This window comes from Phalacrocorax aristotelis, chromosome 5, assembly GCF_949628215.1.
Source record: "Phalacrocorax aristotelis chromosome 5, bGulAri2.1, whole genome shotgun sequence".
Classification (NCBI taxonomy): Eukaryota; Metazoa; Chordata; class Aves; order Suliformes; family Phalacrocoracidae; genus Phalacrocorax; species Phalacrocorax aristotelis.
This window is the reverse complement of record NC_134280.1, coordinates 1837475-1858190: the sequence shown is the minus strand read 5'-3', so window position 1 is coordinate 1858190 and position 20716 is coordinate 1837475. Positions and strand designations below refer to the sequence as shown.

The following is a 20716-nucleotide window of genomic DNA, read 5'->3' as shown; positions in this document are numbered from 1 at the left end:
AGCCTGTTTGCGGGGAAGCCTGATGGGGTCTTGGGAGTCCATCCTGTCCTACCCATCTTCCCCACCTCTAGTAACTTGCCTGTTTTGAAGGGGAGTCTCATAGATGCTGACATAGATCAGCAACTTAGTGTGGTGACACCCAATCAGTAGGCTCCATTCCCTCCTGAAGAGCAGTGGCTTTCACTCATCTCACTTCAGAGCAAGGAACCAAGTTTCCATGAACGGCTTTGGAGCTGGTTTTGAGGAGCAGAGGTGTGTCTGTGGTTGGGGCGACTTCAGCTTCTGGGGAAAACAAAGTTTGGGCTTAGCAAGTACAAAACAGCAAATTGCAGAACCCCCATCCACACTGGGCACAAAGCGACATCTCAGCATCTGGGACAAAACTAACAGCAAGTCAGTGGGACTAAACCCATCCCTCAGCCGTGTAATTGCACTGGTTTTGGAGGAATTGCGTGCTGGTATAATAAACAAAAACCTCAATCGCTACCATGTGGTGTCAAATGATGAGCTGAATGATGGCTGTGTGAAGGTGGCTTTTTGCCTGGGGCTGTGGGGACCCATCGTGCTGCCCAGAGGAGGTAGCTCGTGCAGCCAGCCCTGGTGAAAGAGAGGGGTGTTTCTGTGGGGTCATTATAGTTATGTGCATTGATACATAGATAACTATTCCAATGGAGCAAAACTGCGCACTTTAAAATGATTACTCTGATCTAAAGCTCTTCTGTACTTCCTTTTCAAAATATGGCTTAGAAATGGGAGTGATGCACTTCACTGTTCTCATTTCCACCCAGCCTTGTTAAACATCTCCTGATGAAGGCTCAGCTGGTCTGACTTGCTGTTGTGGGAGAGGTTTGGGCAAATTGCTTTAGGGACTGCTCCCAGGTAATTAAAACATGCTTTGCCTCGCCTCTCCAGGCTGATTTGAATTTGTACTCGGAGTTAAAGGGGTTTTCTTACAGGAACTTATTCTCTGGGGGTTGAGCAATGTTAAAATTTGTTAAGAAGTGGACAGAACTGGTAAACCTATGCTGCTGGGGTCGGAGTGGCTGTGTGTGGTCCGGTCACAGGGATCCTCCGTCCTGAACCACTTGGCTGACAGGAGCTTGGGGGCACTTGGGTGATTAGCTGGGAACCAGCCATAGGCCCAGCTATTTAAAAACGAAAAATAGCGTACCAGTGCTTGGCACATGGGCTTTCAGCTAATGAGCATCCCAGGGCATGGGCACAGCTCTTGGCAGCGCTGCCAGAAAGGAGAGGGAGAAGCGCGGCATCTGAGCAGCAGTGCTAATGGAGAGTGCAATTAAGGCATGTATGTCACCTTCCTCTCTGTAGCCCACAGATTCAGTTAGAGGTGTGTGTGCGAGTCAAACAGGTGGGCCTCGGAGCTGGACGCGAAGCTGCTGAGGTCAAGGTGCCAAAAAGAGACCTTTATCTTGAGCTGTCCTTACTTGCAAAGCTTTGAGCACGTCTGTAGGAATCTTTCTAATTTCTGAGGATTTTTCTGGTTTTATACGGGAAGGTGGTACTCCTTTCCTTAAAACCGGGCGTGTGCTAACTGCTTGGTGGGACCGTACTTATGGAAGTGTAGCCCTGCCCCAAGGCAGCTGGTCCTGGCCCGTGGGGCGAGGGCTTGCGGGGTCCCAGCACCCGCAGGCTGCACTCATCAGTGCTCACCCAGTGCTGATGCTTTAACTCTATTCACAAGAAACTCCTCTTCTGTTGGTGAAATATGTGGTAGTTCTTATAAATCAGCAGTAGACTAACTTTGTGTGTCATCTTTTAATTACTGGAAAATCCCTGGGATCAGAAGATGGCATCATAAGGTTTATAGCTCAGCTTCAGTTTGGACTTAGATGCCTTACTTGGTCAAAATTTGCTCTGAAATTCAAAAGAATTTGTCTGAATAAGGCACACAGGATGCAGTTTATCATTAGCGTGTGCTGCGGGTAATTGTACTTACTCAGCTCTTAGCTGCATACAGCCTGATAACACAAACACAGCCAGGCGCGTTACAGACTAAACCAAATAGATAAATCCTTACTTTCAAAATTAACTAGGCAGTAAAGTGTGTTGTTTTTCGCTAAACGTCTATAAGTTGTAGCTGAATAAGGTATTTGCTGCCTTTGAATGGAGCAAGGGCTATAAATAATGTATGGCACAGTCTGGATTTACTCTCTCCAACATCTCGTAATAGCATTACAGGGATTTAAGGGAGAAGATGCTCCCTATAGCTGAGGAAGAATAAAACGTGTATTGGTGTGACGTCTGTGGTTATGGCCGTGGCGATGGCTATTTCTATGGGATATGGGCAGAGCTGCACATGATGTGTGGCTGGGCACCTGCTGGCAAGGCCAGGCTGTAAATAACAGTTAAATACAGCGACAAAATTGCCCCCCAAAATATATAGACTTGTTATGGCTTTAGTCATAATTAAGACTGTATTAGACCCGGTGCTATCGATTAACCGAGCTGGCGTAAAGATCTTGCTAAGGCCTGGGAGGGGACATGTGCGCAGGCTGAGACGAGGCTTTAAATGAGGGAAAACAGCCTGAGAAATTTGCTTCCATATACTATGAACAGCACAGAGCCCGAAAAGGAGCACCAGCCTCTGATAAGCTGCTTGAAAGTCATGTGGGGCTCTACCTAGCTCTAACTTGAGTGAAGCGTAATTGTAATAAAAATTGGAAAATGTTCAGCTACTTAATGAAGCATGAGAGAAACTCTTAACGCTGATTTTCTGTGAGCACCAAGGAAGACAACCAGGCCGCATTACTTATTCATGCTGAAGCGATAAAAAGCCCTGCTGTCTTCGATGTGTTGCTGAAGGTAGGATTTGGAGAAAAATAAGTTGCTTGTGCGAATGCCTCTAACTTGGGGCTGAGCCGTTCTGCACGCGGATGACGAGGAGGTGTTTGGGGTGCCGCTGGGTGTTGGGCTCCGCAGGTCTGACCATTGCTGCCACGGGGCTGTGCTATGAGTTCGGTCTGACCCTGCTGAACCCCCACCAGCGACACGATGGTGGCCTTGATTTTAGTATTTTTAAGGCTTCTCTGTATATTGTAGCGAGCTGTTTTGCTGCTAGGTGTCTGTTTTCCAATCTTAGATAAGTTATGCTTTCGTATGCACGTTAAAGCGCTTACTGTGCTGTTTCTAACCAAGAGGGAAGCGGCTCGGGTGATGCCAGCGACGCATCCCGTGTTCAGCTGGCTGCTAGCACTCAGGCCTGTGCGGCTCTGCTCGTCACCAAAAGGCATCGCATTAAAATCTGCACAAATTAGCTTCGTGTGTGCAGGAAAAGTGGACTTAAGTACGCTCTCTTGCTGTCTGTAATCCATGTTTATATTTATTTTTTGTTTTAAAGGAACAAATACTGTCAGGCTGCTGCTCTACTAGAAGCAAATAGACTGGGAGCATTAGACAGAGGGGCTTGGTGAGATGTGCAGCTGCACGGGACAGCTTTGTTTGCCCCTTATAACAATAAAAACATGGGCTTGAGAAATGTGTTCTTCTACACTTGAAATTTGTTAGGGAACGTGGGATCAGCTCCACTGTGGAGGGAATAAAGACGTTTAACTGGGTTGTTGCCTTGGTGGATAAGACAAAGACCACTAAAGATGAGTCCTCAGCAAAACTTCATATGCAATGGCAGGGTGGCTTTTTCCTTATGTAAATACTGTGAGCCCATCAAACCTCTGCAAACTTGTGGGAAACTAGGGACAACAGGGCTTCAACCTTTAGCATAAAGTTTCCTTAGATAGAGACAACAGATGCCAATAAAATTTTCTTCAGGCTTTTCCCTTTTGCAGATGATCTCTTGGTCTCTGTAGACCTTGATGGAGTCTGCCATGGCTCTGCTGAAGCTGGGGGAGAAGTTTCTCCTGGCTGTGGCAAGGGCAGGTTTTTGTGGTGTATAATCAGGTAGCTAAGCTCTCTATTTTGACTCAAAATGCAAAGTTTCCTCATTATATGTTTTGGGAGATAAATGGCTTTGTTGAGCAACCCTAATGAAATGATGGCAATTGCTCATTTCAAGGCAATGTTCTGCTGTTGCAGGTTTATTTTTGTACTGAGAAATAAAAGCAGAATGGTCTTATCAAACATTAGAGGATACAATTCACCAAACTACAGAATTCTCATTTTTCCCCAGTGTTTGATAAATCTTGTTAGGAAGCATTCTGGATCCCTAGTAATTGTTTCTGGAAAGTGTTTATTTTGGGCTGCTAAGATGTTCACAACACTAAGTAATTTTATTAGTAGGTTTTTTTTAAAAAAACATCCACATCTTTTCAGTCTCCAGATTAAACAATTCTGCTGGTCTAATTGAATTAGAGCAATAAAACACCAAGGCCAGGAAGGATGGGTGTGATTCCGCAGGCTGGGCACATAGGGGCTCCTCGACCTTCCTTTTGGCAGGACCAAGACCCCTTAACTTCTGTAACTAATTTTCTCTCTTGCCCTCGGGCTGGTTTAGTTGATCACGTTCTACTTTGCCCTTATTTCTCTATGCCCTTATTGGAGGAACCAACCCGTTGTCAGCATGACCTTTTCCCAAGTGCTTCTTTTATACCCTATATCTTTTGTGAAACTTTCTTAACGCTCCTTGTCTTGCATTTGCAGTTGAGATTGAGCCTAAACAACTGAAACCTGTTAGGCTGGCAGAACTCTCAAAATCTCTTTAGCTTTGGGACATCTGTGCTTCAGGCCTGGATATTGAGCTTTGGGATCGCATCTGCCTATTCCCATGGCAGTTTATCCACTGACTGTGTTCCGCTGTTTTCGTCTATACCTGATTATAGTCAAAGGTCTGGATACAGAGTTACTTTCAGAGGTAAAGTAATGAAATGCAGCTTTCATTGCAATGAACTTTTATGGTGTCAGAATTTGGCATTTTATTTGTTGTTTTTATTCTGATAAGGCTCACTTGAAAGATGTGACATTTTGTACAGTTACCAAAATGGAAAATTTCCCCTGCAAATGAGTCTTATGGAGCTGATTAGAAATGAGCATTTTGAGTGATCTCCCACTGCTGCTGCTCATCTCTCTGAAACCTGAGATACTGAGAGCTCACTTTGCACCAGCCTCACAGAGGCGATGGCTTTTCAGTTTTGTGAATTCTTTAATAATGTCTTCAACTTAATTGACAATCTCGGAGACACTGTGAAGCTGTTTGTTGCTTACCAAATGAAATGTCCTGTCTGTGAAGCTAATCCCCCATCGCTCTTCCTAGCAGTTCTTTCCAGACTCGATAGAAATGAAGAATAAGGCAGTCTGTATGCAGAAATGGAAACCTTTCAAGATGGTGACTTTTACATAGATCTGCTCTCATATTTTCCTCAGCCAGCGCAGACATTGTCACCAGCTTCAAATGGATTTTGTGTCTAATCATCCTAATCAAACCTTTGGGAACAAACTAAATTCACAGTGAAATCTTCCAGATTGATAAAGAGGAAAACATAGCTGCCTTTTGCTTACGCCTTAAGTTTAGCATCTGATATTCATGGCTATCTGAATGTTTCAGGGATGTGTTTGTGCATATATAACTAAGTTTTTTTCCTTATGTCACCTAGACTATAAAAAAAAGTAACAGCCTTCAGAGTTCCTCACTTAAAAAACAGACTATTGTCTTAATAACTCATCTATACCTACCTCTAACTGGGGAGACACGCTTCTGAGTCTCCAGGTAAGACTTTTTGACTTAAGCCTTATTTTGACTTTTTGAACTCAGATAAGTCACTTGAAGATTTTATGCCCTTTGTCTTTCAGCTCACAGTTGGTCAGTATCTCTTAAGGGTTATCGGATGATGTTCTGGCAAAAAAACTCTCTAATGGTTCTTTTTAATGTGATCCCACTCAGTCTTTCCTCAGTCTAGGTTAAGAAAACTTACAATCAGTGTATTTGACTCCAATGTAAAAGGTTTTTTTCCTTCCCTTCACAAATTACCCAGGGACTGTGTCGCTGCATGCTCAGTTCAGTTGTTTATTCTGACATTGCCTAGATCTCAACTAATTTTTAGGTAATAAAATCAAACCTGAGCAATGATGAGTGAGGCGGCATTTTTATGCTACGGCTTGATTAACAAGAACCGTTCTTCCAAGTAATCTAGAAAAATATTTGCTTTCCCGAGAAGACATTTTTACAGACCATTGAATGAGCTGGTTGATAGTTGACAGGGCTGAGAAACAAACAGATACAGGTCAGGATCTCTTGGTTGCTGTGCGACTTGCCACGTTGTTGCAGCTGAAAACATTTCTTGATGGACAACTTGCCAAATAAGAATTTTTTTATAAGAGCTCTGAATAAATGTATTTTCAAGATGTAAATTGCACTGTGATGTCTGAAATGAAAATATGGGAAATCATAATTTCTAGGTGCTCTAAGTAAAATAGCAGGGTATACTCATAGGTTTACAGATCTTCGCTTCTAGAACTAAAATGTCCATTAGACTGAAATAATAACTTACCCAATTAATATTCTGGAATGTGTGATCATAAATAACACAATTTCTGTTGTGCTATGCAGTTCCTGCTGTCCTTGAAACTCAAGAGCAATGCCAGTAGGATAAAACGCATAATAAGAGAGGAGGAAAAATAGTGGCATTGAATTCACTGAGGAGAAGTCATATAGTCTCAAGACATCCCTGTTTGTGCTGCTGTCACAGGCTGGCTTTTCCTGCTGGGAGCAGCAAGCACCCGCTGCCACAAGTGCCTGTCCCTTTGGTGGCTCGTTGTCCCTCTGCACGCCCGTGGCCACGTCGCATGGCCAACCAGCCCGAGCCATGAGCCCTCCCTGCCTTCGCCGCCTCTAGGTGTCATGTGGATGCTTGTACTACTTATTTGGGTGCTGTAACAAACACTGCTTGGGCTCATGAGCTTTAATGGCATCTGTGATCTTGGTGTGTGATTCTCCATTGATGGTGACCGTTGTATCCTTCAATACAAGGTTAATATTTATATTCAGAAGTGTGGTGTTTTCATGTCTGCAATTATATATTAGTTCACCCCTAGCACACGGGAGCTTGCTTCCCAGAAGCTCAGCACAGACAGCGTTTCCTAATCCAAAACTATTCCCTTTCCTCTCCAACCCACTGATTCTGTTTGACCTTTTTTTTCCATAAGCTTTTTGTGGCAGCTGATTTCCCTCATCTTTCCCCTTCCATACTGGTGGATTATATTGATTTTGTGTCATCTGCACATCGTGTTTCTCTCAAGCTATGCTTGCAGGAGGGGTACAAGCCTGGAGCCATGAGCGTACCCTGGAGCTGGCCCTACAGTGCTCTGTAGGTTAATTTGCGGCATGGGAGAGGAGAAAGGAAGGATTACCTTTTTTTTAATCTAGGTTCTTTATTTTGCCAGGTGCATTTCAGAAGTGTGGGCAACCCATTATGTTCATTATATACGTCTTTCAGTGGAGTTGCTACACAGGTCTGCTATGAAACAACACAATTTTTTCGTGTCCATCTAAGTGCTAACCAAAGGGCAAACCCACATCTTGGATTCCTTTTGCGTGCCTTGGCGGCGGAGCGGATGTCCCAGCAGGCCCTGTCTGTTTAGCACCCAAAGGGGCCCCATCCTGGGGCACGCTGTGACCCCCACATCCCTCACAACAGAAACCTGTGGGAGGGGCAGTCCCTTCACGGCCCAAAATGTGGGCAATGAACCCAAAATGCAGGTTCCTAGCAGTGGGAATTCTCCATAATTAAGGCTACCAAGTGTGTGACTGCTGCCTGGGTTCGTTGGCTCTGTACTGCATCTTGGGGCTGCGCTGTTTGGAGTTGTAATGTGCCAACCATTAATAAAATTCCCCCTTGCAAAGGACCCCAAAGTCATTAACCAGCACCATCGATTGTGTATGAGCATTGATCGATGGCTTCTGCCGGCGAGCGCAGGTGCAGTCGGATTGTGTCCCTGCACAGCAGGCGCCCATCCCCTCGACTCGCCAGTTTATCTGTGCTAAAGCCAGTGCTATTCTGTGTCTCCATCGTGGCCACAGAGGACCAGGAAGGTTCAGTAAGGACCAGCAGACAGGTGCTTTTGAAATATCCGATGTATTTAAGACTACTTCTTGCTGGTGTTGTTTTCGTGTGCCTTTGTGTTGGTTTTTTCCCTTCCTTTAACATTGAATTATAACAAATCACAGGCACTTGCAAATTAAATATTGGCGTTTCTGTGGATTGCAATGCATGGAGATGCATTTGCAGAATGTGGGGAGAAAAAAAGAAGTGAAAGAAAAAGCAGGTGACTCTTGCTGTTATGAAGCCCTTGCCTTCCCGCTTCTGAATAATGAATAAATCAGCTACTTGATGAAGATGTAGAAGTTGGATGAGGTTTTGTGTAGCTCTTTTATAGACAAGGTTTGCTTATATAGCAATCTGAAACGTTAGTCACTCGATTTGGGGATGTTTTGTTCTTTTTGTTTTGGCTTGGGAGTTGGCGCACCCTGCGTGGTGCCTCAGCCAGCCTTCCCTGAGCCTCTCGGTGGGGATCAACGGTGAAACCCACCCCAGCAACCCAGGAGTTCACTCCAAACTCATCTACTAATTTTCACAGCTGTAAATCACTGCAATCTTTTCTTGGGCTGGATACTGCCAAACCCCTACTTTAATCTAGAATGTCTTGTTCTGCCTCTGCCCCCTATGAAATGCCATTTGGATTTGCCAGCTCTCCTCTGGTGTGAGATGAGCATCACTGTCCTCAGCTCTGCCCGTGCTGGGGCTGGAGCAGAGCAGGGACCAGGAAGATGGCTGGGGCAGGCTTAATCAGCTCCTTCCTGACAGCTATTTGGGCATTAATGATCAGAAACTCTCAAACAGAATAATTTTTCTCTAATTTTCTGGTCCTAATCCTGGGATTTTATTCCCAGGTGCCTGGGGACATTAAGGGGTGGGAGGGAGTGAGGAAAGAGAAGACTCTCAAGCATCAGGAATTTATCTGAAATTCTTTAATGGTTCAAATTACCCAAGAATCTCAGGAAACAGTGAGGGATGAAGAAATAGTAGTGCTGACTGACTTACTGTTGAAAAGGAGAGAGCAGAGCCTGCCCCGGTGTGCCTTTCAAGCAGACTTTTCTGTTCTGTTAATATTAACTTGAAATATTCTCTTAAGAGTGCCTTTCCAAAACAACAAGCTTTCCTGTGTCCTTGTAGGAAAGGACTTCAAGGCATAGACTTTTGCATTATTTCCCTCTTTTCTCCTTAGAGATAAATGTTATTAGGCTGGAATAATACAGGCTAAGCAGATTTTTTAATAATTTCTGATAACAGCAAAAGCTTCCCCAAGGCCTCTGCTGTATGGAGAAGCAGTATCTCAAGCCACAAACAATATCACAAAACGTGACCAAGATCTTGAGATGAAAACGAGACCAAAGCGAACGCGTCGCCCTCCCACTCCTCCTTTCAGGCGGTTGCAGCTGCAGCGGGGCTGGGGGGGCTGTACAGGGCCACGGCCCCCGCGCTGGGACGGTGGCACTCGGGGATGCTCTGCACGGCAGGGTCTGTTGCACAGCGCATCCCCCAGCCCCGGGCAAGCCACGTGCCAGCCCCGCGCCACGTCGATAAACGGCCTCGGGGACGATGACCCGTTGGTCCGATGCCATCGGGAGAAGGCACGTTGACAACCAGTCGAGGTTGACTTTCCTGTTAAATATGTGAGGCAGGGGAAGGACCAGATGGTTGGGTGAGGGAGGACCTAAAAGTGACTGGGTGGGAAGTGGGTGCCGCTGCTGCCTGTGCTGCAGAGGGCTGGCCGGAGTCCCCACAGGGCCGGCGGCAGTTGTTGATAACATGCAATGACTGAGCCATTTCGAAAGGCTGCTGGTGTGTTACGCTGAACCCAGCGGGGATTGAAAGTGCTCTGTGAAACTTAAAATAGCCAAACGAGCACAGCCTTGTCTGAGCATGCTGATTTGCATTTTGATGCTCACCCCATCCAGCTCTCCCCGCGCTTGTGTGCGAAGACCAGGCGGTGCTCCAGGGAAGGAGGAGAGGCTGCTTCCAGCTAAGGGGGAGGGCTATTTAACCACAAAGATGAAATGCCCTCCTCGTGCCATTTTGCAGGTTCTTCACATCACTCCTGCGTGTAGGGCCCCCATCCCACTGCGAGGGATGAAAAATGACTTGTAAAAACAAGCCAGGATTGAACATCGCTTTCCGTAGCGCTACGTTTGCAGTAGGTGGGGAACTTCACAGCAGCGGCTTCCAGAAAATCCCATGGCAGATTGGTACACAAACTGCTGTTTGCTGTAGGAGTTAAGTGTTCGGTAATTAAAGGAGTTATTTCTGGGTTGTGTTGTGCGCACTGGTCTACTCCAAGTTGCTGGGCTCCAGGCTTGCCCTACCAATGATGGAAATCGGGTAGATCGTCCAGCTGCAGGGATTACTCCTAGTTTTAGGCTGTGTCGTTGGCAAACATGACTCCTGGCCAAGACGAGCTTGGCATGCCTTCCTGCTGTCTCTGTACAGATGACCAAGAGCCACTGTCTGAACACTTGCACGGCTTGTACTGCGTTACTTTGGGCTGGGTCCTGCTGGGCCTGGGCCCCCCTCGCCCTGCTGCTGGTGGCAATTCCCAGAGCATCTCTGTCCAACATACACCTTGTACATGTGCTCCTGGCTATTTTCTTATGCTTGGGAAAGCTGGGCTGCACGTATTCCCAAATCGCTCCCCTTTCCCCTCCCATTTAGACTCTCTAGAAAGCCTGTAAAACCCCGTCACTGTTAAATAAGCAGTATCTTGTGGCAATGAAAAGGTAACCTCACAGTTGCTTTGTACTTCTAACTAAAGCTCAGTGCAGTTCACCCCAAGAAATATTTTTCACTTTTAATTATAGCTTCCTCGTGGTAAGCTTGTTTTGTTTTGCTGTGTTTGTACAGCACCTAGCACGGTGGAGCACGCCTCGGAGCCCTCGGGCACTGACACAATATAATTAATAATTTTCTACTATTGCAGCTTCTTTTATATACACATAGTATCTTGCTGTTGCATTGGCTTTGTAAAAAGCTCTTGGCTTTTGTTAAAATGATAGAGGGCAAAGTTGTAACCGTTTGAAATACTTCTGGTACTACAAAAATAGATTGTAAAAAGTGCCATTACTGAGGTGACTGGAAGCCCTTTTGTCTACATAATCTTGGCAATGAAGATATGTCCCTATCGGATAAAAATCATTCAGTTACTTAAAAAACTTTCATCATCTTTATGTTCTGTAGGTCAGACTTTTTGCAAGGGCTCCCATTTCACAAGCATGGCCGTTCTGTTCATCAAGCTACAGTGCGGGAATAATCTTGCTGGCAGCTCTTCAGACCAAAATCTGGAATTGCTCATTTGCAAGGTAAGACCAAGGAGTTTAATTACATGCACTAAATTACTTGAGCGTCAAACAATCGTATTCTCATTTTAATTAAACTGTGAAAATGAGTCAATAATGGTCCTCCTTTCTTTTCGTCTCCATCCTGCCTCTTCTACTAAAAACCAAGTCAGCTCTGGCATCACCCCTCGTGCGCCCTCCGGTCCCCGCGGCGGTGCCAGCCCTGCGGCTCCCAGCACACACCTGCCTGCTGCGGCAGGAGGCTGGAGCAGCTGCTAAAAACTGCGCCGTAGTCATAAAACAGCCTCTGCCGTCTAATCTCTGCCCTCCAGGCTGCTCTTCCCAGCAGTAACGCCTCCCAGGCGCTGAGCTGTGTCCCCCTCCCGCCAGGTTTCCTCTCCAGCAAGAGGCAGCAAGGGCTCCTTTGCATAGAAATGCAAGGACTGAAGCGAAGCGGGAAATGTCTCATTGCTTTTGCCATCTCGTCGTGTACCCAGGTAGTCACTCTGACCCTGACACCCTATTATCTGGTCGCGTGTGATACGACGCAGCGTTGATGGATGGCGGCTGAGTCCACAGAGCCACGTCTGAGCTTGGGCAAGGCTTCACCTCGCTTTCTTGCACTGGGCAATATTTTTACTTTACGAGCAACATCCTTGGTGCCAGAGATAAAAGGCTGTTTAAAGAAGAATATATTGCTCAACATAAATAAAAGTAAAGCCTTGTACAAGAGTATCTTAATGAGTCCCAATGAGCTACAGGGAGGGATTTTTTTCCCTCCACAACTTCTCTGGGGGTTTTGCTTCCCCTGCAAACACCGCTGTGCTGACGGATGAGCAACCAAGTGATGCGCGCAGATGTGCTGGGAGAGCGTGTCGCAGGCTTGTGTGTGGAGAGAGCAACTCCTGTTTGCTGGTGCGGGGTTGGATGCTTAATGGGTGTTAATTAAGCAAATTGTTTGAAGAAGTAGCTTTGAAAACATGCTGTGCCCTTTCAGGGTCTCCTTGCAGTTAAGTGACCATTTAGAAATGGGTGCTCAAGTGCCGTAATGAGCCAGATTTTTGACCAATGAATGGGTTTAATGTGTTATTTCACATCAGTAGAAAAAAAAAATGTCCATGCGCTCTTACACCTTGTCAAGTTTTGATTTGCTGCAAAATAGTTGATTTAAGCCTCTGCCCCAAGCAAGCTATGTGCACATGTAACTACCTATGGGTGTTGTGGCGTGGGAAAGGGGCTGGGGTGCCTGGTTCAGGGCACCCATGAGGGGCTTAAGGGGCTGTTTGTTCCCATCACAGGTGGTCAGCAATGATCCTTTAACTTGGAGATGAAATAAATATTAATAATTAAGTAGTGTAAAAACGTCAGTTTATGGAAAGGACCCTATTTTAGAGGAATATATAGATTCCCCCCCCTTTCATTTTGGGTAACACAAATAGTCCTCTCATTGCTACCTGGCTGACAGCGGCCCTTATCCCTTCTGATTAGTAGTTCACTTCTGTTGCCAAACAGATGCTTTAATTCTGTTTTAATATGAGCAGTAGTGCTTTAGAAAAGGCAGTGAAAGTAATTTTTCCCATGAAAAATTAATCTCTGAACTGCAGAGTAAATTCCTGCCTAATTTATAAATAAGGACCCTTGGGCATGAGCACAAAGGCAACCTTTATTTCTGGGAAACACTAAATATTTGGGTCTGGATGAAGGCAGTGACTGTTGGGGGCTGCTTGAGCCTTCCCTGCTGCCTGAGAGGGGTGTGAAGGGGGATTTTGGCAGTGCCATGGGGCCCCCCACCCTTGCCCCACACCTCTTCATCGGCTGCGGTGCTGGAGCCGGGCAGCGTGTTGAGGGCAGGGTGGGTTGCTGCGCTCCGTTGGGATTTATCCTCCAGCATCTGGGACTGTGCATCAGCTCCGAGTCTCTGCAGCATGCCAGAAGGTACAGGGCACATCTTCCAAAGGTTAAAGATGAAAGGCTCAATGTGGAGTAGACAGTTTAAAAGCTTAAAATGAAAGGAAGGCAGTTAATAGTTATATGCATGACAGGGCCGACAGACCATGATCTTGTGCAGAAAATACTCTTGACAGTAGCAATCTAGGTTTTAAAAATTTGATTTACCCAGGGAAAAGCTATGTACAAAAAAGAGGGCTCTCCCCATCACATTCTTATGCGTTATTTTACGTCTTGTGAGCTCTACTTATAGCGTTGGTCTCTAAGCATCCAACCAAGAGGTTACAGCTAAATTGATTTCCTCTTGTGTTTTCTGCAAACACGTTGCAGTTCTGTCGGTCTGCGACCGATCACTGGAAGCCTTCCTCCTCCTCTTGCCGTTGTGGTCGTGGCACTCTCCCTTCTCCGTGCCTTGTTACAAGATGCTGCTACCTGAAGGGGAAGCTCTATGTGGCTGCACAACTGGCTTAGGAAAAAGTATTTCAGCCCTGTTATGGCTTCTGTCCTTGTGCAAAAGGACCAACCTGAGAGTGTCCAAGAGCCTGATGTTGCCCCCAGCTGCCAGCCCGTTTCACCTAACAGAGCATATGTGTGCTTGCCTATGTATAGATGTAGCCAATAAAACAGGCTCTTTCTCGCTTGCTCTCTTTTTCAGCTTGGGAACAGCTATTATGAGTGGCTTTATCAGACAGATTTTTAGGAGCTAGAGTTGCATCGGTTGGAACACTTTTATTTTTGTTTTGCCTTATTTTTTTGTTTTAGTTTATAAAAACTCATACTCTAGAGCAGATGATGGCCCCTTGTAGACTGCCTGGGGAATCCCTGCCTCTGCTCAGTGTGACCCTTTGCACTGACAGCAACTGAAATAAATGCTGGGAACCTCTGTCGTGGCAGAGGATAAACAAAACATGTCAGAAGATGCGGCAGCGTGTAGTGTTGGTGCAAACGAAGCATGCTTTGGTAGGCTTGCATCTCTGCTTCTCACCGGTCGGTAACTTGTAGTGTAAAATAGGCTGTAAATACTCTATTAATGCTTCCCATCGCTGCCAGCCCTGTGGGACTTGTCAAGGTCTCCGCTGCACGAGCTGTCAGCTCTGTCAAACCCCAGCTCTCTGGATGGCTCGGGATACCTGAGCAGCTGCGTAGGGCACGGCGCCGGCAGCGGGGGCTGACAAACCCAGGCTCTCCCTCCCCGCCTGCCCTCCTGCATAAGAATGTGGGGTTTTCCAGGCAGGGCTGATTGCCAGGTGCCGCATCTACGAGCACAACAGCTATTTGCTCCTCCAACAGCTGGGCTGAGTACAAGCCACCCAACTGGTGTGTCTGTATCTGAAGGAAACGTGAATATGGATAAGTCGGGTTATGCCGGTAAATATACTGAGCCTTTCTAATGAATGTCTTCAGGGTGTTAAATCAAGCTCCTGAGTGCAGGCTGGGTTAGGTGGCTCGTGCTAGATCGTATTTGTGAGTGGTTCAGCATTAACACGCTGCAGAAGGACAGGGCGCTGCTGAACGGGAGGCGCGCATGCAGCTCCTCCTGGGTGCTTCCAGCAGCTGGCTGTCTTGCACTTGCTGCCTGACATCTCTCAGGATCCCTCGCTGCCTGTTTTAGGTGTGTACCAACAGTATATCTGTCTTACGTTAATTAACAGCATAATAAAATGATATTTTGGGATGTGGTTACTGCTGTTTGTGGACTTAACTCTTAAACAAAACCAAACCCCTGAGCCATTCTGGAAGCAAAATTGTATGGTGAAGTCCCAGCCACGCAAGGCTGATCTGGTGAATACAGCAATAATTATATACCTAATAATTTTTCATGGCAAAGGATAGTACCTGAGTGTGTCTTAATCTGTGTAAGCATCTCATTTTGGATTTCCTGTATTTATTTTCACCATTTTTTGACCAAAAAAAAAAATCTAAGGTAGATGTAAAGTTTGAGAGTTATAATCTACTTAAAATGTGGCTTTTGAGCTAACCTGTTGCTTTGACTCTAAACCTCTACGAAAGAGTGTAGATTTCTAGCTATTGGCATCTGTTTTTTCCTGTCCTTTGAACACTCCCTAAATGTATTAAACTTATCTGATGTGCCTGTTTCTTAGGACTAAAACCATTACGTATCCAGAAGAAATACTTTCTTTAATTTAAACACCAGTGGCTCATAACAAAGTTTTTGAACAAGGCATTTCATCATTCCTAGGCTGAAGCCCTCTGGACCCAGCGGTAGAAAAATATGAATTGATTTGCTTAATAAGCCAAAATGTGTTAACTTTGTGGGCATTAAGGTGGCCTTTGAGCAAGTGAACTGGAGCTCCTGGGAGACTCTGGGCAGATGAGTGACACTGCTTTGGATGTGAAACTGGAACGCTATTTCCCACGCGCTCAGCTGTAGATCTACAGTTCTGTTCTGGTTTATGCTGAGGTATGTGGCCTGTAGTCAGCCGCAGCAATGATGGCTTGAAAGCTTTAATGCTGTGACTTTGGTAGCTCCGTTAGCAAGGCCTGGGCTTGCTGAGATGAGAAGCAGAACCATGGCAGAATTGATTAAAATCAACAATTGGCGTTGCCTAAAACTAACTCCAAAAGTGTTACAAAAGTGAAATAGAGCATTTGCAGTGAGGTAACTGGGGGGATAAGAATGATGGGCATAAAACTTTGCTATTAGGTACTGTTTTAAAAAAAGTGAGGGCTGTGCACCCATCACAGGTAGAGTTGGTCCAAGGTCAACCATGCACTTCGTGGCAGATGTTTCTCCTGTCTCCTCCTCCCTCTTCCTAACTCAAAAGAGCTGTGCACAGTGCTCATGGAAATGGGCTCCTGATCCCTTACAAACACGCGTGGTGGAGCGAGCGGCACCACAATATTCACTGACGTATGTGGCTACAGAAAAGTGGAGGAAAATTCACTCCATGCCTTTTCCTGCAGGTGAGTGGTGGTCTGTGAGATTTGTCTTCTCTGAACCTAATTTTCAGTCTAATCTTACCAAACATTAAGCTAATTCTTTATTTCTTAATAATCAGAAACAGATGATGGACCTGAAAAAGGTGGTCATCCTGTTTGCTCGCTCTCTGCTTGTAATGACCTTCTCTCAAGGCCCTTCGTAACAGCCGTGTTGTATCCAAGGGCTAGGAACAAAACCCCACTTCGTGCTCATGACTTCTTCTGGAGCCAGGTAACAGGGAAAATGTACAAAATGTGAGTGAAATGAGGAACTAGCACCCACATGTCTCTTGGCTGGCTCCCCCCAGCCCTGATCCAGGCTGGTGAAACCGTCTGGGGAGAGGGGCAAGGGAGATGGGAGGGGGGCCGGGACCCCCTTGTCCCTATTGCGCCATGCACCATAAACACTTCTGCTGGATGGCCACAGCTGCCTGGAGAGTCTCTTAACACAAATAACTATTGTTAAAAAGTTAACTGAGGTCATGCTGAGCTGTTTTGAAGGGCTGAGGGAGTTTCAGCTGAAAGTAAATATCCCTGCAAGGGACTTGGGCTGGGGACTTCTTGCTCTGAAGGTGACTCAGAAGAGTCAAACCAGACTTGCATTGGGTTTAAATATATTGGCTGATTTTGACTTCCCATAATTTCTAAAAACCCTGAAAAGTAATATCCAGCAGAGGTGCAAGAAGGACTCCGTAGTAACAGTACGGTGCTTGATCTGGTATTTGCTGTTGGTTTGCTAAATTTGAAGATCACCGACCAAAGATAACCTTGCCATTTAAACAGGGTAGTGGGAACGTTACCTTTGCACATTCCTGTAGCCAGTCATGAGTGTGCTCTTTGTGAATGCTATTAAAAGGAAAATCACTGTCGGAGAGGAATAGCTCTTAGGTGTATCTACTGATTTGAACTACTTTTTCTTAGCAACAAAAAAAGTCAAACATGGTTCTCTGGTTTTATTCACCTCTAAAGGTAATAAAGTAGACAGAACAAAATGCTGTTATATTACGACGTCTCCTATTTTGCTTTTTTTGCTCCCAAGATGTAATTTATATAGTGACAGAAATAAATATCAATCTTTAAATTGCTCTCAGTGGTGCAATACCAACATGATAATGTGCTTGATTTTTTTTTTTTCTTGCTCAGTTAGTTTCCCAGTGTAATACTAAGTTGTATTTACACATATATCTGAGCAATGTACACAATAAAGCTGCAATATAAATCAAATCCTGTGAGGGCAATGAAAGCCTACTCTCTGCTGCTGATTTTGTTATTCCTGTTTCAGTCTCTTATGCCAGAGTTTGTGGAAAAAGATTGTTTTCAATTCCAATCTAGTTTCTGCTAGCTCTGCTTCAGCTTGATTTTAGAGTTGGAACGGAAAAGTCTGTTTATCCTAAATACGCACCTCCTTGCAGGTGGGGAGAGCGACCGAACGCAGCGCTCTGCAGATCTCTTGCAAAATGCGTGGGGCTTGGCTGTGGGGTTTGCTTTGCTGGAAGTGGGGGTTCAGAGCAAAACTGGGCCCTCTGAGGTGGGAAACGAGAAGTGACGGAGGTTGCTCTGCCCTGATGCTGGTGCCTCCATGCTTGCAAGAACTCCTGAAAAGGAGGCTGGAGGCTGGGCTAATTGGGGTAAAAGGTCCATTCAGGAGATGTTCTGGGGTGGTCAGAGACTGGTAGGCTGGAGGCTGCTATCCATTTCTGACATAAATCTCTCTGGGCACCTTTCCTGAAGCTGTGCACGCTTTATTAGCAGTATGCTCAAAGTCATTAGCCTGGAATCAGAGCATTGATTTATTAAATTTGCTTCTGATTCTGCTCCTAAATGTGAAGTAGCGAGAATAGACATGCCATGTGTTATTTTCTGTGGTGGTAAATATGTCTGAGGATATTTCTGGCAAATCAGTCCTATCCCTCAGCCCAGTTCGATCCCTTTGCGTCCCGTGGTTTACAACAGCTTTAACTGCGGGGCATGGTGGTGCACAATGAAGAAGGGCATCTTGTTCAATGGCTGGAACCGGTCTCTCCCTTTTTGCTCTTTATTTTATGGCTCTTCTTGAGCTGGATCACTTCAACCTGGTTTACGGTCTGGCCATGTCCGTAAAGGCACAGGTGTTTTTAAAAGGGAAAAAAAGGAGAAAAGTTGTGGGCAGCATAAGGGGAGTGGGATAAATGGCAAAAGCTTTTGGTTATCACTGTTTGGGAGAGGTGATGTGCATCTCCATGCTGAGAGGTGATTCCTTTTTTCTCTGAAAGAAATATACTTCTAATCCTTTCACCGTTAATCACACAAAGTCATGATGCAGGGCATCCGACCCATCCCGTGGAGGTGATGGTGACAGAAAATAGTTCTGCATCTGGTGAAAACAGAAATGCCTTGTGTTCAAGGCATCAGGTGAGCAGCGTTTTCACGGATGCTTTATTTTTGCATTAAGTTCAATTAAAATCTAACATGACGTTGAGTTCAGCTTGTAAATAAGTTACATTGGAAATCTTAGTGCAACACTTTTGGAAAAACAGTGAACCCAGCCTGGTTCTTATGTATTTTGTGACTTGCAAATTAATGACTCTTTAGATTAACTTTCAGTAGGATAATACTGTCTCAGCTCTTCATTCTCTAATTTGGACACATAGTCCAATTTTAGATGCATCTGAAAGATGTGTGTATTTCTCAGAGATAATTGTTTCCATTAAATGTAATGAAAACTGGCTATTGCCCAGGGAAAGAAGCCTAAATTATGGGTTTTGCTGAATAACGTGCTGCTCTGTGTGCTGGAGTTACTTGTGCTTCGATCACTTACTGCCCTAAACCTCTCGTGCTATTACTTGTGCATTTTGCCCCTCGTGGTGTGATTTTTTTCTCCGAGGAAGCTCTGTGTGCCTGCTGGCATCCATCCCTGCGCCGTGCTCCACATGCGTGTGCCGTGGCAGTGCTAAATTCAGGGAGGTGTCTATAAGAGCGGTCTAGCTCAGCCTGTTACTCTGCGTAGGGCTTTTACTCAGAGCCCTGCCTAAGTATCCCCTGACGGATATGGATCAGCAAGACTGACGCTTCTGTTGCTATTGCTTTTAATTAAGGCTGGGCTAATTGCCCTACTTTTTGCAGAAGACCCTGCGTGGCTGTGCTGGAGCGGCTCCCTGATGCCTGGCTTTGCTTATCCGTCGTGTCCCAAGCCACGCTGATCACTCCTTCCCATCTCGCTTGGACAGCTGCTACAAATGAATACTTATGAAGTACCTATCCGCTGGAGGCTGGGGGATTTCTTTCTTTATTTCTTTGGTCTGCTCTCCCGCAAAAGAAACCCATTGTAACCCACATATGAGCTTTTAAGCCTTAACAATTTAATTTGTCTGGCTTTTCCTGCTCATCTGCATGGTGGCATCAAAACCCTGAAAGTCTGCTGAAGGACATTCAGAGTTGCATGATTCAAAGCTGGTTAAGGCTAAGTCTGAAAAAAGCCCTACTGCAGACAGTGCTGCGTGTCTACTGCCCTTGAGGTGTCATTTCCCCTTTAATAGGGATCAATTCAATAAAGCTATTTTTTCTAGTTAGCAACTCAGCCATCTTCCTATCTACCCCTCTCTGCCCTCTGAGACTTGACTGACAATTTTTGAAGAACTTATTCTTACGCCTGGGAATGTCGCCAGATCTGAGCAGGTTTTTGTGGGCAGATGCTTTGCGCTGTCTGTGTGTTCATGCAACCTCATGCTGGTTATGGCAGGTTCCTAATTTTTCCCTGGATTATATATTTAAAGAAAAACAGAAAGGGGGGGAAAAAAAAAAAGAGACTTGAAATACATTTTAAAACACAGCCCAATCCTTGCTCCGTGTAGACTTAAAATAATGTATGGCTGGTGTCATGGTTCCTTTTTTTAGTCTAGGTTTACTGCACTTTCTCCTCATAAAGCCGGGATGAACCTTATCTCTTAAATCTTATTTGTACAGTGCCTTGGGATGTGAGACAGGAAAAGTACATTACAGAGTTTATTGTATTTTATTATTATATTGTAAGCTACCCAAGGCTACAGAGTTGTATAACCCTCTATCCAATAAGGCAATGAATAATAGACAGGCGTAGGGGCTGCATACATTGCTTTCCGTCTTGCCCATCTGAAGCCCCATGATTGGGTTATACTGAAGGATGGGGTGGGGGAGAGGTGTGACTGACTGCACCCTGACCCTCTCGGGGCTCCACCACTGAGGGCCCCCCAAAACTGGGTGCAGTCTGGGGGTTCTTGTGTCATTGCATCGCTTCAGTTCGGCATCGACCGTGGAAATGAAATTAAAGGCTTATCCCAAAAAGGCCGGCGGGCTGCCGGGAGCTGCAAATGGAAGGGGGAAATGGGGTTTTGGCAAATTTCTTTCCCATAAAGAAATGATAGTTGGGGGGCATGCATGGTGTTTGCAAAGAGCGGAGAGAGGCTCTTCCTTCTGGCCCCCGGTCCTTGATCTTTTTCCTGCGCCACAAACTCACAGAAAGGAAGAAAACAAGGTTTTTTCACATACTGGATGTGTACGTGGGTGTGGGAATGCCCC

At 45.5% G+C, this 20716-nt stretch overlaps 1 long non-coding RNA gene across 1 annotated transcript in view; it reads left to right on the top strand.

Annotated features, from left to right (window-relative positions):
- The window catches only part of LOC142057178 (uncharacterized), a 114234-nt gene that overhangs the window by 50712 nt on the left and 42806 nt on the right, over nucleotides 1-20716 (top strand). Inside the window, exon 6 of the long non-coding RNA XR_012660566.1 lies at nucleotides 11199-11320. This is a non-coding gene — a long non-coding RNA (uncharacterized LOC142057178). The remainder of the gene's footprint in view (nucleotides 1-11198; nucleotides 11321-20716) is intronic.